Raw genomic sequence first — 26201 nt, 5'->3', positions numbered from 1 at the left:
ATGTTGTCTCTCATGTTTGGGAGCTGATTGCATCTCGTGTGCAATGTTCTCCATCATGCCAGGATGTACTGCTACTTCTGGTCATGATTTAGGATCTCTGGGAAGTTTTGGGGGCAGTGGGTTAAGATGTTTATTTAGGGCATCAGTGCTGTGTCTGAATTGTTTCTTGAAGCACACTCAGAAATAATAAAAAAATTCAGTTCCTTWGTATGGCCCTAAAACATCTTGTGATATTTCAGGAATGCTCTTAGGAAGCTACAGAAATCTTTGGTCTTCAGTTAAAAATATCAAGCTGGCCAGATGGCATTCATAGAAGTATCTGTGGAGATTTGGGATGTATGTGTTTGAACCAAAATTAGAAGTTGCACATTTCTAAGAGTACAGGAGAATATGCTATGCCAATGGTTGTCCTCAGCCCTGAGGGGCAGAAGACCTGTGTACTGGGCCCATGCAGAGGGCACCATAGCTGCCAAATCCTTTCCCAGAGTCCTTGTCCACCCTGTGCCAAGGTGCCCTAACTGGAGCTAAGTGCAAAACATCAATTTAAGGGGAGAGAATAGTGAAAGAAAGCAAGCAGAGACCTAGGAAAGAGGAAAAAAATCATCTCAAACATGCAGTGGGGCAGTCTCTGTGCAAAGCATCCTCTGTATGCCAGAGCCGACCCTACCCAAATCCATGTTGTCCAGCCCCAGTGCCACTGCTGTTATGTTTCAGACCTCCRCTGCTTCCTGCAGCCATGGGGAACTAAGCCCAGGCCACTTCCACTGCAGCTGGGTGGTGTCCTAAGGTGGTGGGGACAATCCTACCTGAGGAGAGAAGTCTGAGAGCTGACCTGCACAATGCTGAGTTCTTTGATTTCTTTTATAGCAGTACTCATTCCCATGGTTTCAATTTGCTCCAGGAGCCTGAAATAGCTTTAGGACTATGTACATGGTGTATATGGCAAAGCTACACTTCACACTGCTCAGAACAGCAGCTAGATTATAGTCATGAATTTTATATTCTGTGAGTTGCTCATAGTCTTCACAATAAGTCTTTTGCTGAGTAGCTGTGCCAACAGCACGTGCTTGAGAGTGTGGCCACACAGCTACGACAGATTGCCCATGTTTAGTAGCCGCAAAAGTGAAGCCAGTTTTGTGTTTCCAGACAAGGACCTTTAGCAATTTTTGTGTTGATCAAGAGGTCTCTGTCCAGAAGATCCATGATGGTATTTGTTACTCTAGTCAATAACGTGTGACAGGGACATCTTCTGAAAGTTGTCATCTTATCCTTAGAAAAGCTCTTGCTGTCTGCTTAATTTTCATCAGCCCAAATTTCAGAGCCTGTCGTCTGTTATCTATTTGCCTGTTGGATTGTGGGTTGTTGGCTGTTTACAAACTGCTGGACATGTAGTGCCTCATCTAAACAAAGAAACTACAGTACTTTGAAACTTTAACTCTCAAGGCACTTGCTTGCCCTTTGGAGACGTTTATTGCATCTTTTCATTTGTCTCTGATTCCTTCCTCTTACAATTTGGATTCAAATATTTACTGTAATACAAATATTTAAAGCAATCCCTTTCTCCTGAAGTCTGGGAGCAGCAAAATCAACAAATGAGGGAATACTTTGAGGAAGTGAATGAAAGAACGAAAACTCACATAAAACAGCAAAGAGATGATTGCAACTGGCTATTTATTTTCTGCAGACAGTAATGTTTCACCTTATAAAAACTAAAAGACCATTGCATACCTTCTTGTTCCTTTCATGATAAGAAGAAAAGAAAATCGCAAACATTTTGCTGAAGAATAATAATCGAATTAGGCAGTTAGCAAAAACATATAAATGGAAGTTAACCAGAAAGCACATTTAGAGGGACAGGAGTTCAGCCAAGTCTCTTGCAAGATAAAATGTTAGTGTTCTTAATTACTAACTGTAGTATCAATAAGACGTTGACCAGATACAGTAGGAAAATTCACTGTATTTATTACCTTCTCTCCTACTACTCATCTACCACATTATCTTCTAATAATACACACAACAAACACTCTCCAGATTTTCTCAGGATCAGTTATACATATATATATATTTCAGCAAAGGGGTGGGGGCAAAGTCTATGAAAAGAGCAGTCAGTCAGTTCTAGGCTATGGCTGATCCAGAAGCTTGTTTTCCATTTCTTTCCTAGCTTTATTCTTACTAAATGTGTAGGTCCCTCCTTCCAATCTGGTTTTGTGAAGGCTTTATCAGCTTGCCAAATGTAGAGCAGTTCAGAGATGAAGGGCAAAGGATATCTGTTTTTCCCAGGGAAACTGTTGCGCCTGTGCACGTGACGTACCCATGGAGGAAGCTGCTCCTCCTGCTCACAGGCATGGGAGAGGTGGGCAGCTTTCTGGAGAGATTTTCCTTATGTGCTGGCCAGTGGGGAGAAAATGTGCCCAAATGGAAACTCTGCACTTGAGGCCAGACCAATAAAACCATTTGAAGCCTTTAATGGGGATTACATACCTGCTCCCATCTAAGCAACTACAGCCTGGAAACACTGATGTTTGGTAAGAAGGAGTGCTTACCTTTTAAGGCTTTTGCGAGATATGCCCAAATTTACTGTCACTGCCAGATGAGGGTGCCATGCTAGGGAGGTCCTGGCTTGGGGAGGGCCAGGCCAGACTTCCAATTCCATTAAGAAGTTTGATATTTTGACTTCTTGTTCAGATGTGGGAAGAAATATAAGTGTTTCAGTATGACGCTTGTCATGGGTAGAGAGATGAGATTTTGACCATCTTTACTGAATATGAACCTAGATGAAACAAAAAATAAGGTGACGTTTCTGTGCTACCCTGAGAGACTGCAATTCCTTTACTGTAACAGACCTCCATCACAAAATCTCCTGGTATTTGAGCTCTGGAATTACTGCTTGTTGAGCAGTCTGCAGTTTTCATACATGACAGCATTTTCCTATCTTTATCATGCCAAAAATGCCTCCTAGGAGCCTTCTCTTTGAGGTCACTCTTCTATCTGGGGCTGGGATGGTGCTAGCCAGGGACTCGTCCCTCTTTTGCCTGGACAGGGAAGAGCAGGCTCAGCACCGTTTACCTGGCRGTAAACAGCATGCCAGATCCTCTGCTTTCCCTTGTGCAAACAAAAAACAAAATTCAGTAGGTGTATGGCAATAAGCTGTATTTAAACTAGTGACCTACAAGGTGAAAGGCTCCATAATCCGTTACYAACTTCTTGAATCATCTCTTCCTCTCATCATGAATAGTCCCATGTGGCTTTAACACTTTTTCAGATTTTTGAGCTATATTGCAAGAAAAAAAATCTTGCAGCTTAGTAACAGCAGCAAAAGCGTTTAATCAAATAGCAGAAGAACGAAAGAAAAATGGATAAAGCATACAGAGTTTCTCTTTCACTGTTTGGCTGTCTGGCAAAAGCTCCATACACATTTGGTTTCTGTGCTATGTTATCCAAACTTCCYGAGTGTTAGGCAGATCTTCCTTCCTGTTTGAATGTGATGCCATTTATTGAGTTCTCTACCACATTTGTAGATCATTATACAACTGGATAAATGTGAATCAACACAATCTTAGCTCAGATCACCAGTTTTCCCTCAGAAAGAATAACTTGATTATTTTAAAAAAAAGGACAAAGATGCACAGCTTCATCACATGCTTGCAATTTACTGCTACTGCTGCTGCAGAGCTATGTGGGAAAAGCAATCTCATGCCCTATAGTTCAGATCTGCAGTAGCCCATTCAATATGTCTGAGCTCTTCAGAGCATTTGCTGGTACTGAATTAAATTTAGAGCTTTGTAAATCCGGCTTTGGATTTAGATTTGTGAGATTCACCTTTGACCTGGCTTTGGATGGAGCTTTCTGTTCCTGTCTTGTGCGAATATGTAGGCAGTACACCTTCTGTGCTACCTTTCGGCACACTAAAAGGGGATGATTTCTGTGAGTCAGAGGAATACTTTACCTGTTTGTTACTATTTCAGTGTACACCATTTGCTCTTTTCTATAAGAGAGGCTTTAAGGCATCCAGGATAAGAATAAATCTAATTGAATGGCCTTAATGCAAGCAGAAAACTGGAATAATAAAATGAAACATTGATAAGTCATGTACAAAGATCTGAGCAAGTGGATTAAGGTATCGACAAAATGTAAACCATGATAGAGAGTCAGCTGTTCAGATAGCAAAAAAGACACGGAGTGTCAGGGAGGGTTATGTCTGCACTATTATATCTCTTGGCTTTTCCATTTCTTTCTTGGAAAGAGGTGAAGGCAAAGTTGAGGAAAAAGATTCTGGAAAACTCTATGTGAGTTAAGGCCTTGCTGGGACATTTTAACAATTAGGAAGTAAAGCCAGCCTTGCAACAACAGATGTGCTTATAGACCAGACAAAAACTCCGTGGCCAGCACCTGAAAGCTAGCTGTTTTTTCCCCAAATTAGCACCCAGATATGGGCATATATGCAAAAAGCTGCATATCTTTCCTAATCTGGTTTCAAAATACTGCACTAGCTCAGCTSTCTACATTTCCTGTTCTAAAGGTTGCCAGGACAAGAGTTCTCTCTTTGATACCTTTTGGGGGACACCCTTCCATCTGTAGCAGTGATTATACTGATTAGAGCTTCCTGCTAAGCATTATCTGTCTGCTATAGAGTAAGGCTACGCATGAGGGGGAAAAAAAAAAGGAAGGAAAGGCAAATAAGTGAAATGAAATGAAAATAGTAAAATAAAATAAAATAAAATATGCCAGTAGCTAATTCTGCTCTTATAAGAAAGACAAGGGAAAATTGTAATTCTTCAGATTGTATCTGCATCGCAGACTATGAGCAATAAATTCATCTTGTTGAATCTGAGAGGAATGAAGATGAATTAGCAGCTTTTGATCTTGATTTGAGGAGAAGCCCCTTGGGGCAAAACCTAAAAAGGGCATCCACTGACTGCAAATTTCTAAGATGCTGAGAAGTATAAAGCACCTTCTAGAGCAGATCACAGCACATCAGTGCCCAGTGCCTGTATGCTTTCTGCCCGTGCTGCCAGCCGTGATCCAGCTGCAGGCGGGCACAAAGCAGCTGTGCCGAGGCTGGGGGTAACCGGCGACCAGCCCAGGCTGCAATGCCTGTTGCAAAGCTTCTCTCAGCTATCCAGACTGCGTGAAAGGACTTAATGTATGCTTKAATCTGTGCTTCGCCCTTAGCACCGTGGCTGCCTGCAGCATTGCCCTGGGGGGCTCCAGGACGCGGGTACTGCTCCCAGGCTGGCCTGTCAGTAGTGGCTGATGGGCAACACTGAGGACAGGCACAGACCGGTGCTTTACTGACATACGTGACCATTTATTTCATGGCCAGCCAATTTTAATGAATTCCCAGAGGTGATCACAGTCCTCCACTTTTCTCAAGACTGCACGTGGGATGCTTTTTAAGCAATGCTAGTATGTAACGTGAATTCCTAACAGTCTCCCTTCCCTTGAAGGGAACCCTCATAGGACCACAGTTTATGTCATTTGTCTATACATGGAGCCAACCTTTGACAAAGAGGCTTTGGTGTGGGGGGAAGGATAACACAGAGCTGAAATGCTTCATTTATCCCCGGCTGCTTCTGACCTACTATCTTCATAAACATGCAGTTGTGTGTGATATCGACATTAACAGGGCCATGGCATCTCGCTGCAGCTGGGTGTGCTGTTTGCACTGCCTCGGTTACCTTTTTTCCCTCATCAGGCATGGACAGCGTGAAGGTAACCAGCCATTGCTCATGCCTTTGCCTTCCCAAATCCAGCAGTCCCAGGGTCGAGCTGTGTACTGTCCAGGAGCTTGCCAGCATCCTGGTCCCAGGCAAGGAGGGTCCACCATGCACAGCACATCTACCCTTCTTCTGCTCTTTCTCCCGCCCGTAGTACTGAGCACCAGCTCATTAATCCTTTCATTTCCAGTCACTTCAAATTCTTTGGGCGGGTGTCAATGGATGAAGAARGGCTTAGGGGAGAGGCTTGGGCTTAAACATTGTCTTGCACAGCCTGGTCTGGACTGGTTTTAACAGCTGGATGGAGGCATGTGGACCTCTCTCCCCTCCTCATAAGTTCTTTTCTCTTATTGCTTAGCCTAAACATCRTTCTGTTGTTATATAATCTGTTCTTTGTTATATAATCTGTTCTATATATTGTTATATTAAAACACTGTAATTATAGGCTCCAAGTCAGACTTCAGTTCAACAAARAGCACTGCAGCAATTTAGCATTGTAGATCCACCACACAGCTCCTACATGGAGGATCCACAGTTGTATTTTCCCATACACTGTGACTCTGCAGAGTGCAGTCTGTGTGTCTTGGAGAAACATGGCAAGGGAAAATGGTAATTAAGACCCCGGTGATATAAATAGGCATTTTGATGACTTCACTGCAGTTGTGGAGCTCTGTGGATGTGCTTCATCTGGACCTGTTCTGCCAGAAGGCAAGGTGTCTTTTTCTTCCATGAGCCCCACAGTTCCATGAAGATTTGCATACCCAGGATTTTCTTTGCTTCCAAGTTTAATAGTATAAAAGAAATCTGTCAAGGAAATGTCCTGCTCAGAGGTCACTGGGAAGAGAATAGATTTAGAGCAGAGGATGATGTAGTGCACATAAAAGTTATGGAATTGCATAAAAAATTAGGAATGGGTTTTGGATATCCTGATAGCCAGTTAAAATGCCAAGAGCAATACAAAATAAAGCAACAACTGTGAAAAAGAGAGGAAGCATAGTACATTTTCCTTTCTTCCTGATAGACTCAGTATTGGACTCTTCAGTGACAGTCTATTAATTTTCTGTGTGTTTTGGCATCAGAAGCCACACACACACACACACTCTGCTGAATCTTGAAACTTAGTTTTAATGTTAAAAAGTTAAGGGTTTTCACATCACCAGTTCTTTGTGCACACTGTAAAAATATAGTTATTTTAGAATGCCCTTAAAGCTGAAGCTATTAACATCACCATGTGGATTCCACACAGTGAAGCAGAAATCCAAAAACTCATCATCACACATCTGTCCTAGTCAAATTGTCTTACCAGGGGGAACTTCTGGGAAGCACTATGGATTCAAACAAGAAGGGGCAGACACAATGCCTCTGCTGGGTTTCGTATTATTAATGAGTGACCACCTCCCTTTACGAAGGGCTGTATGTTCTGTTTTTCTGACACGCTAAAATCAAAGCTTGAAYGACTCCCAGAGAACTCCCTTTTTACATGCCATGGTCTGAATCAGAGGTTTCACCCTGCTCAAGATGCGTTGGTAGCTTCCACAATGCTCCTTTTCTTTCCCTTTGCTTCAGCTCAGGCTTCCTACCGGCTCACAGGCTTTCCCTTTGCTGCACTCTTTGCAGTCTTCTCTTGGCTTACTCCTGAGAGGGAATAAGTCTCTGTGTGTGTGCTTTTTTGTTTCTTAATTTGCTCTGCTGATTTATACATGATCTCTCTTTGCTACATCATTTTCTGCTATTCCCTCAAAGACTGCTTGCTGAGCTGATACCCCCCCGTGGAGCTCAGCCACCTCTCCCCCTCCATTCCCACACAGCCCAAGAAGCAGCAAGCCCAATGTTAAAGCAGGGCTACAGAGAACCAGATGCTTTCTGGTGCTGTTGGCCCTGCACAGCCACATGAGCTGCTCTTCCCATTTCAGGACATGCTGTATGGGTCGCTCCTGGAGAGGATAGCATTACTTGATCTATCTGCATCCCAGCACAGCTCACTACATATTAACTGGCAGGCTTGCGTAACAGTTCTCCTAATGTCATCAGGGTCAGCCTGTACCTGTGCTGAGCAGAGGAGAAAGCAAGCCTGGCTCAAAACAGCAGGGTGCTCTGGAGCAGGGCAGTGAGAGGGGCTGTGTGTTGCCTGGATGTAGTAAATCAGAACTTGCACAGGTGGCCAGAGGAAATGTTCACCTTTTCCAGAGAGCTATCTTTGGTGTAGAAGTTGCGCAGGGGAGGTAATGCAACTAATATTTACACTTCAGAAATACCCAAACACCTCACTCAAGTTCCRACTAATCCTTGTCATGGCTCACTAACAGCCTTAAGTCAGTGATGAATAGGCCTGTAGTCAAATATACATTTCATAGACCTACCTTTGTTTGCTGTTCTGCTTGGTGTTCTGACATCTCTTCCTGGCTCCAGTTATGTACATTTATGAAGGCTGATTCCTTTTAGATACTATCATCAGGCCTTGGTAAGAAATAAGATTACCTTTTAGCCTCACAAAGCAACTTGGGAAGGAACTTCTTTTCATAAAGACCAGTCTGAAAGAAGAAACAAAGATCAGGGGAAACAGAAGGTCTCTTGCATTGTATTCTCAAGTTTTGAAAGAAATTAATTTATTCCAAATCAACATGAGAAGGGAAATTCACAAAACTGGCAGAACTAGAAGCTTCACATTTTTTCATTTAATACCCCCAAATAAGGCAGATTTCTTTTTCACCAGTAGCTAGCTGCAAGGCAGTCGCCTGTCTCTAGCAGGTAGCACAGGATGTCTCTGCTGTCAGGAGTGGGCACTGTTGAGGAGAGATTCATCTCCTCTTAAAACAGGTGGGACACTTAGCTCGGACGACATATCTGGCTTTTTGATGCCAAAGTTAGACACGCTGCAAACCCTCGCAGAGCATTTTGAAATGAAGCAGGGTCTCAGGAAAGGCAGACAGGTGCTGAGGGTGGCACAGCCAGCGTGAGCAGCCACAGTTGTGCCCTGCACCACCCATCGCCCCACGCTGCACAGACGGAGGCGACGCTGCTGCAGCCCAGTGATCAGTGACCACAGAGACCGGAAAATAACTGTGAAAGTMGAAATACAGTCAAGGGTAAATACAAGTAATTTCCAGTTTGCCCARTGCTATGTTTACCTATTTTTCAAATAGTTGGAACAGGTGATTTTACCATATGCTTTATTTATGGTAGTCCAATGCCCAAACAGCTAAAAAACTCCATTCAAAAAAGTTGTTTCCAATCTCCTAACTCTCATAAAAATGTTTTGTGCCTATTTTCCATTTTTATTGCCTGTATTTTACAGAACCCTTTTACAGATATAATCAATCAGATTTCATATTGTCTATTTCCATACATAAAATCCTACATACATAAGTCTGGACTATAGTATATGCTTATTTACTAGAAAATCAGTCTTTGAAAAATGCAGTCATAACTTCCAGCTACTGCAAAATCTGTCTCCAGCTCYGCCAGTTAGTAAGTCTGCCTGTTCAGCCCGTAGAGCTGGGCATGTTTCAGGAACTGTCAGACCTGCTCAATAAACTGTGCTGATCTTTTCATCTTTTCGATTTCCTGAGTCATCCCACTTCTGGACCTCAGCTACCATATGGAATCCTGCTCTGTAAAATAATCTAAAACACACTTTCAGCCCATAAATGTGTTTGTATTTATAACTACAAAGGATACTTCCTGGCAGTTCAGTAAGATTTTTTTTAAATATATATATTTTTGAATTAAAATGYCAGTTCATTTGGCATGTTATTGTGATCATACCAGCTTGATTCTCCTGCAACTTCTTATGAATAATGATAAAATTACTGCTTTAAATAGAGTATGCATCCTGATACTCRGTTAGAGACTGCTTTTAATTCCCTTGTTTTCTAGACAGTGCTTTGCTGTAAACATTTTCCTGATGTTTTAAGAGAAATTTTAAAAGCTTATAAAAATATGCTACTATATCACATTGCAAGTATTAAAAAAATTGTAAAATAATGTGTCTCATTCTCAGTGTCATTTTCATACAAGAGGAGCGTTTTTTTCCTAGACTTCTCCTTTATTTGTATCTTACAGCAACAGTGGAATGCTGTTTTTCATTAGCTAATTGTATCTGCTTGCATATTGGTCCCTTCAGAGTAGGGTGGGAGACCACATCTGGGGTTCTTACATATTCCAGTTACTTTGCAGCTTGTATAGTCTTGATTTTGGACTTCAGTGAATAATCTGAAAATTGCACTCACTCAGTGCTGACTTAAATTATTCATTTTGCAAAAACATTTTTAGGAATTTTTATATTTCAGCTCTAAACTGCTGAATTGATCTATTTTCAGGCTCTATTCTGATGTACACATTACAGGTCATGAAAAGTAGAGAGGAGAACTCAGTGCAGGCTAAGCTAGCTGTGTTGTGCACGTGAAGAAACAAACTTCTAAAAGCTTGACCTCTAGTAGTGCACATCATTAGCCACAGGGTGTTTACACTGCCTCCTAGTCCAAGCTTTGAACACAGCTTGATGAGGCTGAGATGATAGAGCAGCCCCACGGAGAACTGGGTGCTGGGGCACCTTGTCAGGAACATCACACAAGCCTTGGAAATCGGATGATGAGAGAAATGTGTGCCAAGGACTTCCAGCTCTAGCCCATGATAAAAATAGACCTAGTATAARAAATGCCTGCTCCGCAGTCAGGCAGCATGGAGTATTCCAGGAGCAGGAAGCCACCTAAATAAGGCCTTGAGGCACCCAGCAATGCTGTCCCATGTGCACCCTCCCATCCCCCTTGCTGAGGATGGTGGTTAATCTGGAGCTTGGGGGCAGAGATGTGCCATGTAACTGCAGCAGCAACTTCCAGAGCCTTCAAAGAGCGTTTGCTCTCCTATGTGGCTGCAACAAAAAGCTCAGAAACTTGCTTTTTCTTTTCTTAGATGATACCAAGACTATGCTTCTGCGAGCTACGAGCCAGGTTGCTGTGGGGAGCCCCCAGGCAAGTCGGATTCCCATTGCTGTTCATTGATCAGGAGATTTCCCAGAAGACTGGAGGGGCTGTGCTTCTCTTCAGTGAGGGTGAGTCTGTGGGCAGGGATGCTGTGGTTGGGGTGTCCCATTGCCTGGGGATGATAGCAGGGGCCTCGAGGGGGCTGAAACAGCTACCGCCTTAGAAGGGTCCTTTCCAATCCTGTGCTTGCTCCAGTTTCTGTTGCTACATGCGCCTGTGAGAAGCAACGGCACATCACAGAGGAGCTGCACTTCTGCAGCACAGATGTGGCAACTTGCCACGCTGGACCCACGAAGAGCAGAGGGACATCAAAAGAGCATATGCCTCACCAGCAGCCCTTGCCAAAAGCCATCTGTCCCGTTTGCTCAGAGCCATATGTGCATCCAGCCCCTGGGGCTTTCTGGGAAGGAGTCAGTTTGAGCTGGGGTGGCTGGGCACAAAGGTACAAGCTGCTCCCTGGGCAAAACACCTAGCTCAGCTGCCCCGTCTGCAAAGTGCAGATGGGAGTGCTTTACACCAGATAAATTGTTAGAAAAGCACGAGAGGATTAAGCGAGATAGAACACGAGGATCCCAGTTGCACCTTGAGTTTGGTGCAGAGGGTGAGGGCTGAGAGGGCCAGATATGAAGAGTGGTTTACATGCAAGTGGAGGCTAAATGGACGAGGACTCTTCAGCTTGGAAAAGAAACTAGGGAGTGGTGGTATGGTAGAGGCCTGCAGAGTTGCAGGGAAGGCAAATAGGGAACAGTTATTCACTGTCGCTTATAGCATAAGTGCTAGGTGACACAAAGGACAAACAAAAACCTCAGACCAAATCTTCTTTCACTCCATGCGGAATTAAACTGTGAAACTCATTTTCAGAGGATAGCTTGCCAAAATGCATAAAAAGGCTAAAAAAATTACACAAAAGAGGGATCAAGCAAAGACCATGCAATCTCCAGCTCAGGAGGTCTTTAAGCTACYGGATACTAAGTAGTTATTCTGGAAGAGGCATAACTCATAAGCATCCAGTGCTGTTAGAAAGAGAACACCGGACTAAACAGACCTGTGGACTAATTCAGTAGAGTTGGTATATTGGCATTTTCACAGAACAGTTGCGAAGTGAATTAATAGTTGTTATGAATTATTTTGTATTTCAAAATCAAAATCATGTTCTTTGCAAATGTATATAAAGGAGCTAATTTATTACCATAAAAAATAAGCCACGATCATGTGTTTGAAATCACTGTGAAGTTAACGAGGAAGAATTTTATTCCTCAGTAGATCAGAATGAGGAGWAAAGAAAACAAACATAAATGTCCAAAGGCATCTAATTCCCAAGAAGACAGCAAATCACAGCACATTTTTACACTTGATGAAAAAGTAACATTATTTAAATGCAGTGAGGATAGCAGTCCCACGCATGTGCTGGAGTAGAACATAATCAGTTTTATACCAGATTATTTCTTGCTCTTAAACTGTAGTTTTGAAGCTCCAAAACCTGGGAAGACAGGAAGCAGATACAGAGATGCACTGGTCAGTCAGCAACAGGCAATGCAGTTTCCAAGTGTTTGTCACACTGCAGGAATGCAAAGTATCTTGGACGGTTTTGCGAGGCACAAAGTTCTGAACAGGGCAAAAAGTTCTGCAATTGCATTAAAGCCTCTTGATCCAAGGGTGAAAGACCAGCACATTCAGAACAGACTTCAATTAATTCCTGTGAGCTGAGACTGGCAGTTACTGGGATTTMGTTTATAGCTGGCATTTTCTGGGCTCAATTTCTGCTTCCATTAGTTTTCTTCTTCTGTGCTTTTTAATAAAGTGGATGCAGCATCGTGGGTCATTAGTTAGCGGCAAACCAATCTGAAACCACACAGGAAGGGGGAACAAGTAGTCAACTGCGTAACGCRTTAGATGGCTCCACTTGCTACCTAATGGTCATGCTAAGTAAAGGCACTGAAGAAATTTACCTGCCATGAAACAGCCCAAATCTTTGCAAAAGGGTTCACATCACAAATTTGAGATGCTTGCATGACTGCAGTCAGGCATGCAGCTGGCTGGCACAGAAATGTTCTTCCCTGAAGAATGCACGCTGTTCAGTTACGGGGAGTTGTGCAAAACCTTTTGCTTCCAAGAAAATAGGGAGAACCTGATTCAGAGCCAACCCCGAGGTGGTACAGAGGCCTCTGGGCAGGCTCCAGGCAGCCGAGGTCCGCAGCGGAGGTGTTCCTCTCTGCCCCGCCGGCGGTAGCATCCCCCTGTGCGGGGCTGCTGACGGGAGTGCGGGGCTGCAGCCTGCTCGGCTCTGCCCCGTCCACGCACCCGTGCGAGGGAAGCGTGGCCTCTCGGGCTGAGGCAAGCTGAACACAGGCTTTCCTTTTTACCCTATGTCTGCTCGGCATGGCTGGTCCCCGAGGAGGCTCAGCCTCATGCTTGACGTATCCCAGCTCAGCTGCTGGGGTGATCTCTCCCCGGGGAGCTGTGGCAGGCCTCATGCAGACGAAAGTGCCAGGATTTCAAAGAAGGGAGGTGGGTACTGTGCCCGGTGGCTCAGCTCCTGGGGGTCCGACCATGCTGCCAGCCAGACTTGCCTGAAATTGCAGCAGCTGGACAGAAGTGGCTTTGAATGTAACTGTCCACTTCCTCATCCCCATTGAACAATCTCAATAATCCACATTCTGAGGAGCAAACTATGGTTTTTTTTCCAATTGTGCCTGTCCTTGACCTTGCTTTGAAGCACTTTCATATGTCACCCATATTGACTTTTCTGTATCTGAGGCAGGGCTGAAGCATATGGTGAATCTGTTCTGAAGCTACTCAGAAACTATTTTCCCATGGAAAAATTTCAGCAACAGCAATTTTTCACTGTCAAATTTTGGAGCAGAATATTTGCCACTTGAATGCTTTTTCTGAGGACCAACCCCTTTTTGTCTTTGGGACATCCATTTAATAAGAAATTAATCAGATGCCTGTGCAAAGTGAATACTTCCTATGAACAACYCTTTCCATGAAATGAAGCTTTGTACTGAAAATGTTTAGCCATAAAATTTGTTGACCAAGGGTCCTAGAATTAGTATTTCTGAATGAATTTCAGGGATTGCTTACATTTCCACACAGTATGACTAGCACCTGACTAAAAGGAGCAGCAACCCCCTCTCATGAACTAATCTCAAATATTACTACAAAGTCCAAACCGAGCCACAGCTGTAATGCCTGGGAGTGGCATCTGTTTCTCAACCTTACACCTATCTCCTATACAGCAAAGACAGATGCTTTMTGTGAAAAAAGTGTTAAATACCCAGTTCTACTTCATTAATTAAGGAAAAACATCTATACCTCAGAAGAGTGGGAACAATMCTCAAACCCCATATCCTCCCTATCCGTTACAAATAAAGTAAACTCTTTGGTTGGAATAATACAGCCCTGTAATTCGCCACTGTGACTGTAATTACATTTGCAAAGGAGGTTGGAGGGAGAAATAGAAGGGGAAGTCTTCTACACTCTTTCACAAAATATACCATCTATACAGCTCGCCAGAATAGGTTACCACTCATTTTAGACTTGTAAAGACTCACAGTCTGAGCACTTTTTATCATCTCCGAACAGTCCTTGAGCTTGGCTTTCCCACAGTGGGAAAGTGTTAGGCTTTTGGGATTTAGCGCCCCACCTTCCCTTACACATTGGGGCTTAGATGCCTTTACTGAGTAATTTTAAGCTCTTGTTGCTTGGAGACAAAAAAGACATAGCAGRTATTTCTCTCACTGCACCCACTCATTGTGCCCAAATGATCATTTGAATGTACAGATCTTTGATCCCCTCTGCCMCATTTATTTATCTACAAGCAGTGAAATATTTTAAAGTGTTTATATACAATACCATTACTGTTGTACTAAGACAGATAAAAGCATTTTCAGCTGTAATTTGAAAAATATGCAACGTATGCACTTGAGACAACATATCCTTCAGAGACATAGCATATTTGATCTTCAAAAGATGGTTCCAGACATGCAGAGCCAAAGGAGAGACCTGAGCGGTCTCAGAATGACAGCAGAAATCTGAAAGCTATGAGTACTACTGACTGCTTATCCTTCCTTGACAGCAGAACAACCTGTTTCTACTTTCTGGAGGAAGTTCCCTTCTCTGCCAGTATAAGATCAATTCATTTGAAATAAGTTAAAGAACAGAAAATCGTGAACTTCACAGGATGCTGCCAAAGGCACATAGACTTTGCCATAGAGGATACAAGGAAATATTGGAATACTAGTCTCTCTTCTATAGGCTGGGGTTTTATCTTCCATTAGTAGTTAGGAGCATTCTCTTTTACAGAGAAGTACAACTCAGTCTTGAGATGTAAAGAGTTTTGTCTTTTATTCTCAGCCTCTGCTCTGACTGCAGTGAAYGATCAGAGAGGCAGAAAACAGCAGCAACTGCAACAGAATAAACTAATTAGGATTGGCAAAAAGTTATTGTGGGTATATCTGTGCATGCCTGCGCATGCAAATACAGAGATTTCTGTGTTTGGGCAGCACCTAACCAGATGCAATAGTTCAGCCAGGACAAACACATTTGTTAATCTCATTTTTTTGTACTTTCATCAGGAATCTGTGCTCTATTATACCATGATCACAAATGCCAGCCACCAATAAAAGGGGACTTGTTACTTGCTGCTCCATAGCTTATTATTTGCCATGATTTATATAGGCACAGTTGCCAGAGAACCAAAATGAGGCCTTTTCACTTTGAAAATGTGTTCAATGTTGGATTTATGTGTGCTTTCCCCCCCCAATGTTGCTCTTTTAAAAGTCCCACCTCTCCCATTGCTTTCATTTTTGCAGGTTCCCTTGCCTTAATGCRAAAGATTTTTCCTCTCTATCCCACTATCTACCTGTACTGGTCATCTTCTTTTGTACATAAAGATGGTAGAAGTATGCTGATATGAGTATGTTGTTATTTTCAGGGAAAAATGCTGATAAGGGACACTTATACCAAACTCTTGTGTTCTTTGTACCACCACAGGATTCTTTTCAGCAGCTGCCTACTTCTCCATCATTAGTGATTTGCAAGGGAGAAAGATTTTTTTTTTTTTTTTTTTTTTTTTTTTTTTGCTCTTTTTGCTCAAACACAGAGCTTGAGCAGTCTTGGTAAGTCCCACAACACCTCCAAAATGCCACTATAGCTAGAAGGGGTTACCTGGGTGCATATACTACCAGAGGTGAGATAGCAGAGGGCCTGGGGGTAACATTTCCTTATCTGAAACTTTTATTTTTTATTGTTTTCTTTCTGTATTGTTTTGGTTGAATTTTCTGGAATCTAGCTCAAAGTCACAGAAGGTGCAGAGTCTGAATAGCAAGAATGTCAGTGCAGAAAAAATTCATAAATGCTCAAAGAAACCAGAAATGTGGGAAGAGAGAATAGTGGTGTGTAAGAAAGGGAAGAATAGGTGATTCAAGTGCTGAAACTTTCTTTGGTGGGTTGTGAATGGGTCTGCTGCATTTTAGCTTTGGTGTGGGCATTCCAGTCAAAGCTTTTCTTAAACACAGAAGAAATGAAGGAAATACCAGCAGAATCATTTTTTTCCCCTGCACTCTGTTCCTTCCTCATATGCACTGAACTACTTTTCAGTTGCTATCCTCCCCACCGAATGGAAAGATTCAAGTATGTGAGTCTCGGGGCCAGTGTCTCAGCAAGGCACCGAACTAGGCTGATGAACCTCTGTGGAGTGTCCCTGAGCCAACCGCACACTGGCTTTGGCTCTCTGGAGCCTGCAGCCATAAACAAATTCTTGCAGAGAACCTTTGTTACATTGCCTTTGATTTATGTTTCCAGTTAGAGTAGATTTTTTTAGCTCATTTCCCAGCTCTGCTTTATTGCTGTTTACATGCCATCTCCACTTCCCAGTTGCATTTAATAAGCAGGTTACTTTTTAAGGATGTCTTTTTCTTTTGTGCAGTCTGGCTCAGATTCAGGGCTGAGGGACAAACTGTGCACTTACAGGGCTCCTCACACCTTTGCTTTTAGTGTGTGAAGAGAACTTAGCCCCACTCATCTGGCTGGATTTAAGGAGACTTCTCTTTTAACAATTCTAAAAAAAAATCTCCTTCTGCTGCACATTTCTATTCTGTCCCTGAAAGTCTTATGCACTCGCTTCACCCCTGAGTTCCCATAAAATACCTCACAGTATATTTCACAATAACTAAGCAATAATCAGTATCATGATTGTGACTTTTGATAATTAGCCGAATTCTTCACATACACCACTATTAGCCTGAGCAGCAATTTAACTATCATCTGACTTGCTGAGTCAAAGAACTGGTTTTTCAGGAATCCTCTTATGCTAAAGCAGCAGCCAGGCCTCACCCTTCTCATGGTCAAGCCAAGTGTTTCTGGAGAAAATTTCCAGGCTATCCTCAACATATGTATGTAAGTCACAGGGAAAGACCTATGCCATGGACATTTCCTGGTATAGATGCTTCATAACTTTTCTGCTACACATTTTCTATACTTTTTGTGGAACACTATTCAGTAAATTGCCTATGACAGTAGAAATAGAAAGAAGATGGTCATCACTAGAGGTAAATACAGTGTTAAAGCTTTACTTGGAAGTGTTTAGGTTGCAGTCAGCACAAGATTCCTGTCTTCAGCTATTCTGTAAAAGATTGCTACAAAGCAGAAGCTCATAAACCCTTCTCCAGATTCAATGGAAATAGCATAGGAAGTAAAAGCCTTAACTGCAGCAAATGAGATTTAGGTTGAGAGCAGTATCTTCTTTTCTCTAGCTGTAAGGAGAGTGAAGCAATGCAGGAGGTAGCTCGGAAGGTCACAAGGTCCCATCTGTAAGAGCTTTTCAAGAACAGGTTAGACAAGTATCTGTTAGACATGACATGAGTTTAATTGCTTCTGCCAGTTGGGGGTGAGGGGCGAAACCAGACTAAATGACCCCTCGAGATCCCATTCCAGTGTGTGAGTGCGCATGTGTGTGTGCGCATGTGCACGCACATGTGCCATTCTACTATTTGAAGAACTACTCCACCCTGGAGTGAAAAGGGATTTAGTTATTAAAAGCCTCTCAGTGCAGGCAAAAAACTCTGCCAGTTCTGGCAAAGACCAATTCTGATTTTAACAGATTGTTTGAAGCACTGCATAAGCAGTAGAAGTGTGACTTGTAGTTATAGGTAGAAACGGGATACTCTAAAATAATAATAATTCTGAGTTCTTTCAGCTTTGAGAAACACAAATAAAAAGATTTGTCTGTTTGTCTTCTTTTATCCTTATTTAAACAGAAAAATATAAAGGGCCATTAACAGTGTATAAGAATTGCTACGCAATTAGTACTATCACTACTTCTTTCAAGCCATGTCATCCACACTTCTCCATCCACCACCCTTGCGTATTCACCTTCTTTTCTCTTTCCCAATTTGTGCTGCTGTACTGCTTCTCGGGGAGGGAAGCTCTGGGCAGGGAGAGCCCTTTCTACTCTATTCAGACTCTCCCTAGCTGTCCTACTTCATGCCTTTTGTGCAGGTTGGTGAGTTGAAGGCTGTGTTTCTATGCAAAGGGACAGGTCTCAGTTTAAAGAGGGATAAAGGTTCAGTACCTTTGTTATAATCAAGCCTACATCTAGATTGCTGTGAATGTATTCTACTGGTTGATATGGTAACAGCTAACAACATTTAGACGATGTATTTCTTTTTTATTCTCACTTAAAATGGTTAAGACTTTGAAAGGAGATCAGGGAGAAGGAATGGTGGGTGATAGAGGGAAGGAATATGGAGAAGTGAAGTGCTGGGATATGCCAACTTCTCTGAGGATTGCAGTGTATCTTTTCTATTTGTCCATCACTTACCAATCTAGAGGAATCCCCAATTACCTGCTTCATGACCTGCACTGCAGGGAAGCTCCAGCTCCTCCCCAAGTTGAGCCCAAATCCACGCCAGGACCAGGCACTAGTCAAAGGGAACTTCCATTTCTTCCTGCAAAACTCCACAGCTGGAAATCTCACAGATGTGCTTTACTCGCTCTGGCTACTCATTGGCAGTTTCTGGCTACAACTCACTCTGTCTTTCAGGTTTGAACATGGCTGACTGAGGTGCAGAATATGAGACAAGACACATAACGAAAAATCATAGGGCACTTGCCTGTCATCTGGATTGGCTAATCTTACTTCAGGCTGTGAACAGGATCGGTTCACCCTTGTTCATTAGAAACTAGTTCCGCTGAGAAAGAAGCTATATGCGAAATAACCTGATCCATCTGGAAGTACTCGAGTTTAAAAAAAAAAAAAAGCAAGCAGTGTTTCCCTTCTCTGAGTCAGCATCTTTCTAACACAGGCAGACAGTGTCTTGATACATATAGTACTTTTTGTAATTCTTGTAATTCCTCCTGGTATTCCAAGAGGAAATGAGTTTATTTCCTGATATCTAAATTCTCTCATTGTATCAGACTGAGGATTAAGTTATTTTGGGGCAGGGACTTACACACAATATACACTCCTTCAGAAATTTCCCAATTGGCATGAAGTGGCCAATTAAGACAGCATTTATGTGCTGTATTTTTTCCCAATTCACAAGGGATAATTTGTAGTTTTAATCGAATCCTGATGCTTTCCCAATACAACATCATCTTAGTCCTGAGCACTGATGCCAGCAGAGTCCAAAAAAGGCCTTTTAGCCATTTAATTTTTGAAATWAAAAAAATCATACAGAGCTGCTGTGGAGTATTTAGATGTGATTTTTCTCTTTGTTGGTGCTTATTTGTTCATCTCTGAACTAAAAGTTGTATTCTGAGAGCATAAGGGGAACTGGGTTGAATATCTGGGAAACAAAAACCAGTATGCAGAAAAGTATCATTCTAAAAAGAAATAAACGTGAACTCAAGCATGAAGCAGACATAGTAAGTATTCACATGGCTATGCTGTGCCACCTTAGTCTTTCATCTGTGCCTGTACAGAGTTTGCAGTACCCCTTGTCTGAAGCCTGTTTTCAGGGAAGGGACAAGTACCAAAGCCACATGCCACTTCTCTCYGCCAGATCACGAGGTCTAAGCTCCAACTGTGACATGAATATGGGGCATCTCTAAGCAAAGCATACACATATGTTGACTCTACAGGCTTGCAATGAAAAGCCAGAAAGCTGCAGCCAAGCAGACAGAACACTTTGCATTGTAGAGACTCTAAATACATTTCAGACACTATGCGACGTGTCCATGTTCTTTGATCTGAAAGGTTTTACATTATGCTCTGAGCATCTGGGTCACTCAGTGGCCTGAAATGTCTTTTTTGAAACACAGTTTCTTCAGACTGCTGCTGGTACTGATATTCCAAGAGAACTGGATAGCAGAGAAACAAAGGTATGAGCAATGGTGGCACTGAGAAGCATCATATGTTGGCCCTGGCATCAATAAGATTCAAGTGTCAATGAAATAAAGGAAGAACAGTGGGTTAAAAGAAGAAGGTAAAAGAAAAAAATGCCTAAGGTGGGAGAGAGCAAAAGGAAAAAGTGACCTTATGTTCGTCATAAATCTGTCAGATACAATAGCAATTATTCTAGCAGAATTTTTCTAATAAACACATATTATAGGCTTTAAATACAATTGGACCCAAAAGTAAGAACATTATTTCAAAGCACTTACAGTACAGCCATACCTATATCATATGAAAGCAGATATGTTTCCATCATCTTCTTGCAAAAGGCAGCTTTATGTAGGACCAGTCCTGAAATAAATGGCGTTTCTTTCCCCTCCTCCCACAAGGTCTAGTAAAAATTAGCTATCTGAATGCAAACTCAGCTTCCAAAGCTGCATCAGTATTCATGGCTGGGAATGAAAAAGTGAATTACAGCTGACTGCATTCAGTATGCCAGCTGGTGAATAAAGAAAAACAGCTGCTGGTGGCCACCAACTGTGAAGCTCATGTGGACAATGTTATGTTCAGAACATAAAATGAACAAGTTGCATGCTGGCATGGAGTCTGTTGCGACAAAAGTGCCCAATGTCTTGTAAAACTTTACAAATGGAGTCCAACTGCACAGATTCACTGTCTTTTAGAAGCAGTGCAGACAGAAATATTGCATCCAWTGGTACACAACTGCTGCAACTAGCATGGGCCTTGTTTGCACCGTATACTAGAGCTGAATGTGAACTACACAGCTCCATTGCAGGGTTTAAATCGGACTCCTGCTAACCCAACAAAAATTATAAGCTGAACTGGAGAGTTTTAAAACCTCCATTTAATATCTGTGCTTTATCCTGAGCAAGAGAAGCACTAATTCATGCTGACACTTTTATAGAGCTTTCTTATTTCAGAGCACTTTACACAAAGGCTGGAATCCATAGTTTGGAGTGGTAACATGAATCCGTATTTAGAAGAGGTAGTATCTCCAGCAGGAGAAATGTGGACTAGGAATCAAGAGACTTGGAAGCCTATTTCCAAATTAGTCTCTGGCCAGCCTTACCACCTGGGCAATTTCAGTTTCCCGATTACCAGAAATTGGGTTGGCTCCTACTTCAGTTTGTATGTGTTCATTACAAGGGGATCCAAAGTCCAGAGCCAGCTGCCTTTGTACTGACCAAGACATCCAGCAAGTTTAGATCTTCCATGTTCTGTGAGGGAAGTGTGACAGTCCACGCGACAACACCTTTCCAACATGCTGAATTACCTGATGGCAGCTTACAATAATATGAGGTCACTTGAAACTTTGTCAGGTCACAGGGGACTGCAACAGAAGCATCGCTTGCAGCAGGGCCCTTTTAGCACGGAGATATGCCTTCTCCAGATACAAAACTATGTCACAGCTTCTTTTGCCTCTGTTATCTGCGATCCTGAACCCAAGCACTGCCCTCAAGGTACATAAGCCTCGAGCACTTTAGTGGGAGTGGGAGGGAAACCCTGAGAGTCCAGTACACTGTGCAAAAGGCTTGAAGCCTTTTCAAARACAACAATTTATTGCAAGGCTAAATCACTTCTATAAGGTCAATACCTCACTTTGCTCTCATTTACTAATGGTGAATATTTCTTTTATCTCTCATCCTGGCTGTAAACCCCCTTGGTAAAATTTTCGCTATAAGCCATTGCAGGCTGAACATTTTGGAGCAGTTAGTTGTTTTGCCCCTCTGCCATTTCCAGCATATAGTCTCTTTCATCCTCAGAAGGTCTCTGAGCAGCCATCCGCTAAGCTACTTCAGATATTTTCCATTTCAATGCAGTAGTCACTAGCAGGATTCAAATATGGATGCTGGGTGCAAAGGCTGAACTGTTTCAGTGTACTGAGAGGTGCCAAAAGCTCCAGTGGATACCTCCTCCTCAGACAGTCATTGCACTTGAAAAGTTCCTTCCACCTGGAAGGTTTTCCATCATTACAAAAGTATTCTCCATTTTAAGTACCATATCCTAGCAAAGCCCTCTCTGATGCCTGTGTGGCCCTCATGACTGCCACATCTGAAAATGTCATGGTCTTTCAGGTATTTGTCCTGGAGGTGCCCCCAGGTGAGGACGAGAGGCCTGTTTTACAAATTTGAGAACAGAGATACTGAAAGGCTAAGGGTGGGCTTGAGCTTGCCTCACTTTACCTACCCCAAAAGTCAAGCATCTAATCGGAGCTAGTCGTCTAGGCGCTCTCTATAGTCAATGAAGAGGTATCTCCAGAGCGTGATTCATTCCTCCTTTCTTGGACAACTATCCTAAAATGGAATGAATTGTACTCTGGAGATGCCTGTCAGTCTGCCTGAATGATAGAGGAGGCCTAAATAACTAGCTTCGCTTAGATACCTATCTTCAAGATGGCTTCGGTTAAGTGACSTGCTCCTGCTCTGAGTGACTAGCCCAAGGTCAAATGGAAATTCTGGGGCAGAGTCAGGAATTAGATCTCTCTCTCCTACCTCCTAGGCAATTGCCCTATTAAAAGATCCTTTTTCTTCATAGAAACATTCTTTAGAGCAGGAAAATGTTAAAAACTTCTTCACTGTGTCTCTGACATCACATTCCTGACACCAGCCTTGTCCCATCCAAATTCTTTTGAAATCCGAAAGCTACCATTAAAACACAGATGTAGAGTTTTTCCACTGTCTTTTTTGTTCTTTCTTTAAAACAGAGCAATAGCAACAACAACAAAACCCACAAGCAGGAAAATGCAGGAAGAAAAGGCTCAAGGCTAAGGCATGGTTTCTATCTAATTTGAATTCAARTAAGTTTTTCATTATTTTTAAATTTAATTATAGCCTTCAAATGTATAAAATTGCATGTGAAAATAGTACACAGAGCTTAAATACACCCTAGAACACAAGACAGAATCACAGACACTGGTAATTTGCAGAGATGCTGTTGCCTTGATTAACATAGCATCACGATACTTTGCTTTGTGAGCTTAGCCCTCATTTCTCGCTTACTAAGCAGAAGGAGAAATATCTTTTATATATCTTACATGAATATACAAATCTGGTCCTATCTGCAGTTCTGTGAGCAGATTTGACTTTTGAAGGGGGTTGCTGGGACTCTTTTTCAGTTACAAAGCAGTTTAGAGAATGTAACTGGAACCAGTAATTTTCCAGAAGTACTGTTTAACTAACCAAAGTCATTCTTACATCACATATATAATTTCCTAGAAAATGCTGTTGGCGATTTTTGGAACTCTCTATATCTCAGCATTAAAATACAGTGCAAGCATCTCAGAGGCCTTTCTATAAACTTCCTTTTTGGTTCTGTTGAACGGTCTTGGCTCATTCCCATTACAGTCTCTACATTTTTTTTCATAGGAATGAGGACATGATCCAAATGTGCTATTTCTCCTCCATTTTTCAGTGCTTTCACAAAAGTCTATTGTATTATTTCCCAGTGAATACAAGCAAGAGAAGGGTAATAGTGAATTTTGGCACGATTTTTCTTTCCAACTTCTGCATGGAATTTCATAGGACAAAGAAAAGGTAGTTCTTTCACCCACAAGCTTTCAAAAGTCTTTTGGGAGTAGTGAGGATGTCAGAAGTTCTTCAGAAAGTTTATAAATGTATTATCTTTGAAGTATTAGGCAACTTACTTCAATGGGTCAGTAATTGCTCTCACAATAATATACCAGTAATAACGAGTAGTTACGGAGCTGAATGGGGAAGTTTGCATCTTTCTAAAGACCTGCTTTTTAGTTTGTTTGTTTGTTTGCAAAATAAGACAGGCCTATAAGGCTCTGAAATTAATTCAGCATTTAACTTGCAGCCAAAAAGCCTAGAAATATGCGCTCTTCTCCTCTTCTCTTCTTTCCCCTTGCCTTCCTTTCCCTTCCATTGCCTTCCCTTCCCTTCTTTCCCTTCATTAAATAGTGGCTTTATAAATTCTTGTAATCTGTATTGCCAGAGACTAAGAAAAAAATTGCAGGAGAGGGAGGTGCTCTACTTTTCTCTCAATGTTGGATTATTTTAACCAGTGCAGATATTTTAATTATTGTATGAGCATGCTTGTACAAACACTCTCTTTCCCTCTCTCTCTCTCTCTCTATTGAGAGTTTTCAAACATTGTTCCTGCTTGCTCCTTACAATCAAATGCCAGAATTTCTTGCACAGTCCCTGCATATATTTTTACAGCTCCAGTCTTAGATCTTAAAAAAGATTCAGTGCTTGAAAGAAGACCGAGGCTGTCTTTTCTTCAGTGACTGAAGTATACTATATATTTTACTTCTAATTGTAAAAGAAAAGCAAATGTATTAGCAGTGAGTCCACAACAGCCTACTGGAAAACGGAGGAAGTACAATGTGCTGTTGCCCTGAGAAGGAGAAATGACCTGTCTGCAACACTACCGAGGTGACCCCGGAGGTTGGGCGGCGTTAGTCCCTCTTGCAGGCCTGGGAAGCTTGCACAGCCGCCTCAGCGGGAGGCTCCCGGCGCCCGGCCGCCGCGCTCTCCTCGCCCCGCTTGCAGCCTGCGGGGCCCTGCCCAGCCTCGGTGCTGGGAACAGCGGCGGAGGAGTGCACGTACGTCTCCCCTGTGCTAGTGCAAAGTACTGCCAGCGAACTGGTAGCCTGACCAAGGATTTGTTTCTAGATCTCACGCTGCCTGTTGCAACATTTTCCATTTTGCGTGTTCAGGATTTCGGTTTACTCTTTGGAAAAACAACTCCAACCTACAGCCTCTGTGCTCCATCCTCCATTAGTAAAGTTCATGACAACTTGGCTTCATTCCCACTTGGAAAATGTCCTCTGCACTAACAAGACACTGGCCAAATGACTCCCTGGGTAGCCTGAAACCTGCCAGACCAAAATGAGATCTGTAAAACTGAGCTGACAGCACGAGGTCTATATAGACTTTTCCAGGCCATTTGCCAGGCCCTAGTGGCCTAGTTTTAAAAAGACAAATTGAAATGATAACTAGCTAGCTGAGCTCTCCTCAAACACTTTTAGAGCGACAAAATGCTGCCCTTGCCAGGCTTAACCTCTAGTAATGAAAGCAATGCCAGTGACTTTAAAAATATATAGCACAATAAGTTACAATGAATGTCAATAGAAAAGAATCTGAAAGACCCTTCAGCGGCTTTTTTTTCCTTTGTGAGGCTGGTGACCTTCAGCTCCACTGGAAGGGGAGGTGGCAGGTTCTGGCACTTCCATGCAGGTTTTGTGCAGGATGTCAAAAAGGAGCAAAGCAAACTCCTGGCACTCTGCAGCAGTGCAAGCATACCCCTGGAAGACAACGCAAGAAACCCCCCACCTGAGCCTGCCGCCCACCGGAGTCCTTCAGCCTGGGGCTCCCAGAGCTTGCTTCTCCACTCTGGCTCACCTTCTGCTGCAGGCTGCTCACATCACAGCGCTCGTCATTATCCCCTGTCTTTGTTTCTCCTGTCCCAAGTTTGCCCAGACGCTAGTTTTCAAAGCCAGGACTGAAAAGGGTGTATATTATCCACCGTGTTTTGTATGCGTGGAAATCCATGCAGGACCTAAGTCTACAACAAATTTTAGGCATGCATCCTAAATACCATTTGGAGGTGATCAGGTATCTAGGTCTAGAGGATTAACATGACCTTTCAGGAGTAAGGAAGTGAAAGTCGTTCCTTGACTTGGATCAATACTCTTTTTGTTTTGAATGAACATATGAACAGGAATTACCAGAGTCAGAAATTATTTTTTTTAAGTGGTGGCACTATTTAGTTATTGATGTGCTATACTTCTGATAAATGTGTTGTGGAAGAAAGGGGAAATACAAGTACTTTGTGTGCTCGAGTATTAGTGAATATCAAACAGAAAAGTACATGAGATCTGATGTTTGCAAAAGCAAACTCTGCTTATGAGATACACAAATGATTACTTAGCCCAGCTCTCTGAAGACTTAACATATTTATTTATAGCTGACTGATTTGGGACAAAAATATTGGAACATGTTCACATATTCTGGTTTCTCCTGCCTCAGCTTATAGTTGTTTTATCTTTTTTTTTTTTTTTCTGCCAGTAACCAAAGGAAAGAGAATCTTTTTTAACCACAGTGCTTGTCTGCTTTCCAAGACATAAAAAAATAAATAAACATTTACTAAGCACAGGCAGTACAACCCACAAATGAAGGG

General features: G+C 42.4%; 1 long non-coding RNA gene across 1 annotated transcript in view; it reads left to right on the top strand.

Moving 5' to 3' along the window:
• Positions 1 to 26201, top strand: part of LOC146585755 (uncharacterized) — a 158421-nt gene that overhangs the window by 106557 nt on the left and 25663 nt on the right. Inside the window, exon 3 of the long non-coding RNA XR_014897950.1 lies at positions 10629 to 10767. This is a non-coding gene — a long non-coding RNA (uncharacterized LOC146585755). The remainder of the gene's footprint in view (positions 1 to 10628; positions 10768 to 26201) is intronic.

This window comes from Rhea americana, unplaced genomic scaffold, assembly GCF_003343005.1.
Source record: "Rhea americana isolate MKP2758 unplaced genomic scaffold, rheAme1 scaffold_77, whole genome shotgun sequence".
NCBI lineage: Eukaryota > Metazoa > Chordata > Aves > Rheiformes > Rheidae > Rhea > Rhea americana.
The sequence above is the reverse complement of the archived record's forward strand: the minus strand, read 5'-3'. Positions and strand labels throughout refer to the sequence as shown.